At 41.1% G+C, this 9,315-nt stretch overlaps 1 protein-coding gene across 1 annotated transcript in view; it reads right to left on the reverse strand.

The window, feature by feature from the left end:
* Positions 1-9,315, reverse strand: part of LOC110932900 (receptor-like protein 14) — an 83,612-nt gene that overhangs the window by 14,748 nt on the left and 59,549 nt on the right. The window lies entirely within an intron of this gene.

Raw genomic sequence — 9,315 nt, forward strand, 5'->3', positions numbered from 1 at the left:
AGCAAAGGAACACATGGAGCTGCTTAACACTTTAGTGAGCGTGTACTGTGGGTTAGTGGAAGGTCAGATTGGCAACATTAATCTGACACAAGAAGACTATCAGCAGATCGATAAAGAGGAGATGGAGATGATGGACATCAAGTGGGCCTTCGCTAGTGCTGTTAGGCGTGCAAAGGATTTCATGGAGAGAACGGGCAGAACCAGCTTGGAAAGCAAGAAAGACACCAAGTATGGGTTCGATAAGCAGGCTGTTAAGTGCTTTAATTGTGGTGAACGTGGTCATTTCAAACGTGAATGTACGAGGCCATCTCAACATGGGAACCAGAATCCTTTCAGAGGTCAAGGCAACAGGGCAAATCAGAATCAAGTAAGGAACAACGAGCGCACATTGGTGCCTGTTAACAACCAGAGCCAAGCAGGACCATCAAATGCCAACCAGGCACTTGTGGTTCAAGTAGATGAAGGTTGTGACTGGTCAATCCAGCTGAGTGGTGATACTCCGGATGGAACAACGTGTTTTGCTGAAGTTGTGAAGGATTTAGTTCACACCAGTGGTGGAGAATCTTCCGCCAATGGTGGTGAATCTTCTGAGGATGAAGACTCTTCGGGTTACAGCAGGAGTTCAGATGAAAAATCCTCGAGTTCAGGCGATGATCATGTGGGTGAGACATCAATCGCGTCAGTTGATGCAGATATTGATGAGCTTTTGGAGGAAGCTGCAGCAGGAACTGATAGAAGATCTATTTTGGTGGATTAAGCTGCTTATTCTTCGTCTTCTCTCCATTCAGCCTTTATGGCTAATGTCGACAGTTCATCAAGTCAGGGTGTTCCAGGAGGAACTATCAGTAGTCATTGGATTGTTGATAGTGGGGCATCCAGGCACATGACAGGCGACATGAAGCTTCTCTACGACGTCAAATCTATTAGAGGAGGTTATGTTGCTTTTGCTTGAGATAAGGGCGGATATATTACGGGTGAAGGAATGATATCCAACGGGATTGTCAGCTTTGACAAGATCAATTTCGTGCAACAACTTGATCACAATCTTCTTAGTGTTTCTCAAATCTGTGACAAGCAGTTCTCAGTACACTTTGATGCTAATGGATGTTATGTGCTGAAGCCCGGTTTCAAGATCCCAAAAGAATGGTTTCTCTTGTCTGCTCCAAGGATAAATGATTTGTACGTCCTTGATATGAGCCAAGCTATTACTACGTCTGCACAAGCAACATGTTTCGTTTCCAAAGCCACAGAAAAAGACTCAATCTCTTGGCACAGACGAATGGGTCACATTCACTTACGCAAAATGAATCATTTGGTTTCAAATGAATTGGTGAATGGTGTTCCCCTTAAAAATTTCCATCTTCAAGACGTCTGTGTTTCGTGCCAGAAAGGAAAACAAACGAAGAAGAAGCACCCGACTAAGAAGACCAACACGGTGGCAGTTCCTCTTGAACGTTTGCACATGGATTTGTTCGGTCCTGTCAAGCACAAAAGTATTCGGAATGATCAATACTGCCTCGTGATTACTGATGACTATTCAAGATTTTCTTGGGTGGCGTTCATGGCAAACAAGAGTGAAACCTTTGGTATTATCAAAAACTTGATCATTCATATTGAGAATTTGTATAAGTTGAAGGTTAGGCGGATACGCAGCGACAATGGTGCTGAATTCAAAAATCATGCCATGGCGGAGTTTTGCACTTCAAAAGGTATTCTTCACGAATTTAGTGCGGCTTATACTCCACAACAGAATGGCGTCGCTGAACGTAAGAACCGCACATTGATCGAGACTGCTAAGACTATGTTAGTAGAGTCGCAGTTGCCCATTCCATTCTGGAGTGAAGCTGTGGCCTCTGCATGTTATACGTTGAACCGAGTCCTTACAGTCAAAAGGCACAACAAGACCTGTTATGAGCTTCTTCACAAACGGAAACTAAATTTGTCTTATCTTGAACCGTTTGGAGCTCCATGCACAATTATCGATCCTAATGGAAAGTTTGGGGCAAAAGCAATTGAGGGATACTTTCTTGGGTATGTCACCCCGAACTTACGAGTCTGGAATCTAGAGACAAAAAGGGTAGAAGAATGGTCTGAGGTCAGAGTACAAAGGCACACTTTGCCAGTCAAATGTCCTGGTCAACCTTGGATGTTTGAGTACGATGACTTTTTCAATTCGATCAATGTTGAAGCAGTTGAATAAAATGCTGCGGCAATGATGTTTTTCGAGAGTGACAATGCAACAGTTTCACCGGTGGTTCGTCCAATTCTTGTAAATCAAGAACCATCTTCAGTGAACAATAATGCTCTCGACAATGAGGATTTTCACGATGCTGCCGAATTGAACGAATCTTCAGAGGATGATGAATTCCTAGATGCAGATCAAGAAGCGCCAACAACAGCAGTTCATGGTACTTCAGAGGGTACTCCTCCAGTGGATGCCCCTAGAACAGCTGAAGCTACTGCATCATCCTCTTCGTCAATTCCGGGCATTGAATTGGTTGTTGATCTCAATCTCAACAATCTGGGTACAAATATTCTTGTTCGAGATAATCCTGAAACAAGGATTCATAATACCCATCCTCAACAAAACATCATCGGAAATGTGCAAAGTGGCATTCAAACGAGAAATATGTTGCGGAACAACAACAATGCAGGCTTGTATGCAGCGATTCGAGAATCCGGGCAACAAAATGATTGGTCTTTCGCGTGTTATGTCTCACAGGAAGAGCCAAGAACTTAGAAAGAAGCCATGAAAGATAACTCTTGGGTGGAAGCAATGCAAGAAGAATTGCAACAATTCCAGAAGCTTGGTGTCTGGAAACTCGTAGAGAAACCTGCTGGTTACAAGAAGATTGGTACCCGTTGGGTTTTCAAATGCAAAAAGGATGACCGCGGAGTTGTTATCCGGAACAAAGCACGCTTAGTCGTTCAAGGTTTTCGTCAGATTGAAGGGATCGACTACAACGAGGTGTATGCACCGGTTGCACGTCTTGAAGCAATTCGAATCTTTCTAGCCTATGCGTCCTTCAAAGGATTCAAGGTTTATCAGATGGACGTGAAAACTGCATTCTTACATGGTGTGGTTGAAGAAGAGGTGTACGTCGAACAGCCTCCAGGTTTTGAAGATCCTATCTATCCCGATCGGGTTTGGTTGCTCAACAAAGCTCTCTTTGGTCTTCATCAAGCACCACGAGCTTGGTACGCAACCTTATCTAATTATCTGCTGGAAAATGGTTTTCGCAGAGGTCTTATCGACTGTTCTCTTTTCATCAAAGAACAAGATGGAGATCTTCTTCTGGTACAGGTATATGTTGATGATATTATTTTGGGGAATTGGCCTGTAATAATCTCACCTAGACCTTATTGGCCATTAATAATCCCACCTCAAAATATTCCCCCCATCAGTCCCACCTTTCACCTATTTTTCCTACCATGGTCCCCCCGTTAAAAAAACTTAACGGAGTTAAGCTTTTTTCCAAATTACAAACATATTTTTTAGGGCTTTTGATCAGAACGATGATACGAATCCATTGATGTAAAACTTACTTCGAAATGGTGCTCCAAGTGACTTGATTTTGGTTAATTGGAAATTTAAACACCCGAATTGAAACGCCATTTTCATCGTTTGGAGCACCGTTTCGAGGCAAGTTTTACATCAATGGACTCGTATCGTCGTTCTAATCAAAAGCCCTAAAAAATCTGTTTGTGATTTGGAAAAAAGCTTAACTCCGTTAAGTTTTTTTAACAGGGGACCATTGTAGGAAAAATATGTGAAATGTGGGACTGGTGGGGGGAATATTCTGAGGTGGGATTATTAATGGCCAATAAGGTCTAAGTGGGATTATTACAGGCCAATTTTCCTATTATTTTTGGTTCTACTAATGATGTCTTGTGTAGGAATTTCGAGCGCATTATGCAGGATAAATTCGAGATGAGTGCTATAGGGGAAATGACCTTCTTCTTGGGCCTACAAATGCAACAAACGGAGTCTGGGATATTCATCCATCAGACTAAATATGTTGGTGACATCTTGAGCCGGTTCCAGATGTCTGATGCAACGCCCATTGGTACCCCATTGCCACAAAATCACGGAATTACTCCAGACTTGAAGGGTGAAGCTGTTAACCCCTCATATTACCGCGCAATGATCGGATCTCTTATGTACCTCACATCATCAAGACCAGATATAATGTACCCAACGTGCCTGCTTGCCAGATATCAAGTCAACCCGAAGGCCTCACATCTTGCAGCTGTAAAAAGGATTTTTTGTTATTTGAAGGGTTGCCCTGACACCGGTCTATGGTACCCTAGGGATAATAACTTTGACTTGATAGCTTTCAGTGATTCTGATTTTGGCGGATGCAAATCGACGGAAAATCCACAACGGCTGGATGTCAGTTTTTGGGAAATCGCCTAGTCACATGGCAGTGCAAGAAGCAGACTTGTGTCGCTACTTCAACATGCGAAGCTGAATACATTGCTGCCTTAAGTTGTTGCTCCCAAGTCCTTTGGATCCAACAACAATTACGCGACTACGGTTTTGAATTCCTAACTACTCCTATTTACGTTGATAATTCTGCTGCACTACAGATCACTAGAAATCCTGTGCAGCACTCAAAGACCAAACACATCGAAATCAAGTATCACTTCATACGTGATTGCTTTGAGAAAAGGCTAATCGATGTTGTTAAGGTCCACACCGATGACCAACGTGCCGACCTTTTTACCAAAGCATTTGACAAATCAAGATTTGACTTTTTATTATTGGTAAATGGCATTAAGGTCAAGCAAGAGTAAAATCAACATCGGAAAATCATTTTTGTAAATATATCTTTGTGTCTTTTAAATTTGTCTTAGTTTATTGATTTTAGGGGGAGTAAATCAAAATTTAAAAATCCAAAAACATCGAAAAATTTTAAAAACACAAAAACAATAGAAAAACAAAAATGAGTTTCCTGGCAAGAAAAAGAGAAAATGATAGTACATTGGTGGTCTATCCAAAACTCTTTAAACCATAAATGAAAAACGACAAGCAGCTCTATATAAGATGTATCAGTAGGCTCACAATCATTTTAAAGTGTGCAGGGTGATATAAATATTAACCGACTGAAGACCAGGTGGGAACCATTCATTGGCATATGGTCTTAGTACCGAAATTTCGTTTCATAGATTGCCGAGGTTCTGATATATTCGGTCTTTATGCTGCTTATCATCTGGGTATCATGGTTGTATCCTTTACCGAAAAATAACGGGGACGCAAGTCTAGATCTTCCATGATACTATACATACGTGTACTTATTGCATACGACCTCAATAAGTGATAAACAATCACATGTCCAAACAAATAAGTGATAAAATATCACATCTATCCAGGAGTCAAGTTCGTCTCTCTGCTGTACGAAAGTACTGACCTGTTCACGGACTTGCTCCTGTGCCCTCATGCATATGAAAATCAAGTTCCTCATAAATAAGTGATTCTGTCACATAGGGCTTGTTTTCAAATCAAAATAGGTGAGAATCTCACATCATATACGGTCAAACAGATGATAATCGGTATACTCACCGGTAAGATGAACCCTCGTGCATACCTTGATACGGGAATATGTCGTGATGTGGATGAACACCGGTCGGTAAGTATAAATCATACCTTAACGTATCCCCTCGCCATGATTACATCTGATAAGTTGAGCTTACGTGGACAACAATACCGATAATCGTTATAGGATGCTTATCTAAATGTTAATTAATTGAACAACAAGAGCGTTTTGGCATGACCGTACACTGATATGATTCTCTTACCCTCGAAACCCGCAAAAAGAATGTCTGTATATATTTATTTACTGCTTTCAGTCTTTACATTTGAAATATTCAAAAATACCAAAAAGATTTTAGGTGTGTTTTAATATAAACTTTATAAAAGCCAAAAAGATTTTGTTTCTATCTTATTTTCGATCGTACGATGTTGGATCTCGAGTCTTCGTTACCTGAAACCTGAACGAAAACCGAATTGACTAAATCTTCATAAACGGTCGAAATTTGCAAGTTTTGAAAGTTAGAAACTAAAATTGACAAATTTGTTAAACTTTCAAGCTGTCGGACGGTGTCTGATTGGGACATGGTCATTCGTGTGTCATTTGTTTATATTAACTATATTCCAGGCAGTTGTTCTCATTACGCGTTTAGATTTCTTGCATGTGCAGATTCTAAAGGAAGGAGAACATGGTCGATGACAAGCTTTGGAATGAAGACACGACGTGAAGGCACTCAAAAGATGAAGATGATCGAGTTGCCGCTGACCATCATCAACACCACAAGGATCTCAATCTATAAAAATCAAGTCTTTCACGAGCATAACTCAAGGGGGAGCTTATGTTAAGGGGGAGTTTGTCAACACACTTCCTACATGATAAGGGTAGTTTGTTGATACACTTTCTTCTTTCAAGACGTGAAGACCTTCAAGATCCTCCGACATAGAAGACATTGAAGGCGAATCTCGCGAGTAGCGTCCAAGGGGGAGTTTGTTGATACATGTTTGTGGACGCGACTCGGCTTGACGCATGTCGGCTCGGGCAACGACATTCCTCCATCGTGTGCATCGAGATTTCAACATGGGCCAAAAGACTTAAAGGATAGGAACTAGTCCTTGGGCTGAATCAAAGGAAACAAGGCATGGGCTAATCTGGTTGAGGAAACACTTGGGCCCAAGCCCAACCTTGATGAAACAAATGTATTGTTGACGAAACAATTGTGTTTCTTCAAAGGTGTTTCTTCAAAAAGTGTTTCTTCAAAAAGGTGTTTCTTCAAGGTCACTTTCGCCAAGAGTCTGTTTCGTTGTGTCTGTGTGTATAAATAGACTATCATTAGTCTGAGAACATAAGAGAACACAAGGAGAGCACACAGAGAGCAAACACACACACGAGAGTTTGAGAGAGTTTGCAAAATATATTTGTAAACATTGCTTTGTAACCGAACCTTTCATACGTATTAATACAGTGGTGTTAATCGGTGAATATTGCGTGTCGTGTATTTGCGTGTTCTATCTCGGTTTGCCTTTCCGGTTAGATTCCGCACAACCGGGTTGGTTAGTATACAAGGATTAGGCGACTAGATCCTCCTAGCCGGACCTACACCTTTCCACGCCAACTTGTTCATGCTGATCTTTTGGACCCATGCAAACTCGTTCAATGGGAGTTAATTTCTATTTTTTCTTGTTAAGTGATGATACACTCGAATGTGTTGGGTGTACTTCTTAAATCTGAGGCTTTTGAGATGTTCAAAAAGTTCAAGAGAAAGGTTGAAAAAGAAAGTGGGTACTCAATTAAGGCTTTACAAACTTGACCGGGGTGGTGAGTTTATCGGAAGAAAGTTTAACGAGTTTTATGAAGAAAATGGGATGCACCGAGACTTGACAGCCCCTTAGACACCTGGGCAGAATGGAATAGCAGAAAGAAAGAATCGAACAGTTGTCGAAATGGCGAGGTGTATGCTGCAAGCTAATGGTTTGTCGAACAGGTTTTGGGGTGAAGCTGTTTCTACAGCCGTATACCTGATTTCTCTTTCTCCTACAATGGCATTAACCCGTAAAACTTTGTATGAAATCTGGTAGGGCTGAAAACCATCTGTAAGTCATTTAAAGGTTTTTGGGTGCATTGCATAGGCACTTGTTCCTTCACAAGTTCGAAAAAAATTAGATGCAAAGTCTAAAAAGTGTATTTTTGTTGGATATTCAGCGAATTCTAAGGCTTATCGGTTTTTTGATCATGTTAAGAAGACAATTATCACAAGCAAGGATGTGGTGTTCTGTGAACAAGGATTGTGGAATGAAGAAATAAAAGATGATGGTATAGATGATGGTACTACTTTTGTAAAGGGCATGGTATTCAACAATGAAGAAGGTGGTGAAAGTACAAACAACAGAGTTCCATGCAATAATGAGCCAAATCAAGTTCAGTCTCCTATAACTTCATCAACCAGCAGTGGACCCACTTCAGTTGGTCAAAGTGAAGGAGAAAACAGTCAAGGGACCAGTGAAGAAAACACTTCTGATGGCACAGATTCTAGAGGAAATGATTCTGCTCATCGGGTAGGTGATCTTAACCAAATTTATAATGTGACCTCACCCATCCTTGATTATGAAGCATGTAAGTTTGCACTATCTACGGTTGAACCAAGTTCACATGAAGATGTAATGAAGAAGACCGAGTGGAGGAGTGCTAAGGAAGAGGAGATAGCGGCACTTGAGCATCATAAAACATGGAGCTTGAGTCAACTACCATAGAGTAAGAAAACTATTGGCCTCAAATGGGCGTTTAAGTTGAAGTTTAATGTAGATGGGAGTGTTCAAAGGCGCAAGGCCTGACTGGTTGCATAGATTATTCACAACAAAGTGGGTAGATTTTGAAGAAACTTTCTCTCCGGTGGCCAGATTCTTGCTCTTGCAGCTCAAAATGGTTGGATGGCTTATCAGTTTGACGTAAAATCTGCTTTTCTAAATGGGGTGTTAAGTGAAGAAGTGTATGTGGTTCAGCCTCTTGGGTTTGAAAAGCAAGGTGATGAAAGGATGGTGTACAAGTTACCTAAAGCACTCTATGGACTAAAGCAGGCTCCCCGAGCTTGGTATAGTCGCATAGATGGTTATCTTGTCCAACATGGTTACAAGCAGAGTCAAAGTGAGCCTACTCTATACGTCAAAAGAACAAGTCCAAAGGATGTTATTATAGTGTGTCTCTATGTTGATGACATAGTGTACACCAGCTCTTCAAAGAAGTTGTTGGCATAGTTTAAACAAAAGATGATAAGTGAGTTTGAAATGACAGATATTGGTGTACTAAACTACTTCCTTGGACTTGAAGTAAACCAGTAGCCGAAAGGTATTTTCTTGTCTCAACAGAGATATGCATGAGATCTCTTAAGGAAGTTTGGAATGGAACAATGCAAGACAGTGAACACGTCAATGAATAGTAACGAGAAGTTAAAAGCCGGAGATGGTGGAGCTCCTGCAGATGGTTTTCGGTTTAGAAGTCTTGTTGGTGGGCTAATATATTTGATACATTCTCGGCCCGACATTGTTTTCGCTGTAAGTGTTGTGTCAAGATATATGCATAATCCATCAGTAAATCACATGGGGGCGGCTAAGCGAATTCTGAGATAGATTGTTGGCACCGTTAAGATTGGGCTATGGTACGAGAAGAATGAGAATGTAAGGCTGGTTGGATACTCAGACAGTGATTGGGCAAGCTAAGATGACGACCGAAAGAGTATATCAGCACATGTTTTTTCTATTGGAACTGTTGCGGTTGCATGGAGTTTTAAGAA

Source organism: Helianthus annuus, chromosome 4 (genome assembly GCF_002127325.2).
Source record: "Helianthus annuus cultivar XRQ/B chromosome 4, HanXRQr2.0-SUNRISE, whole genome shotgun sequence".
Taxonomy (NCBI): domain Eukaryota; kingdom Viridiplantae; phylum Streptophyta; class Magnoliopsida; order Asterales; family Asteraceae; genus Helianthus; species Helianthus annuus.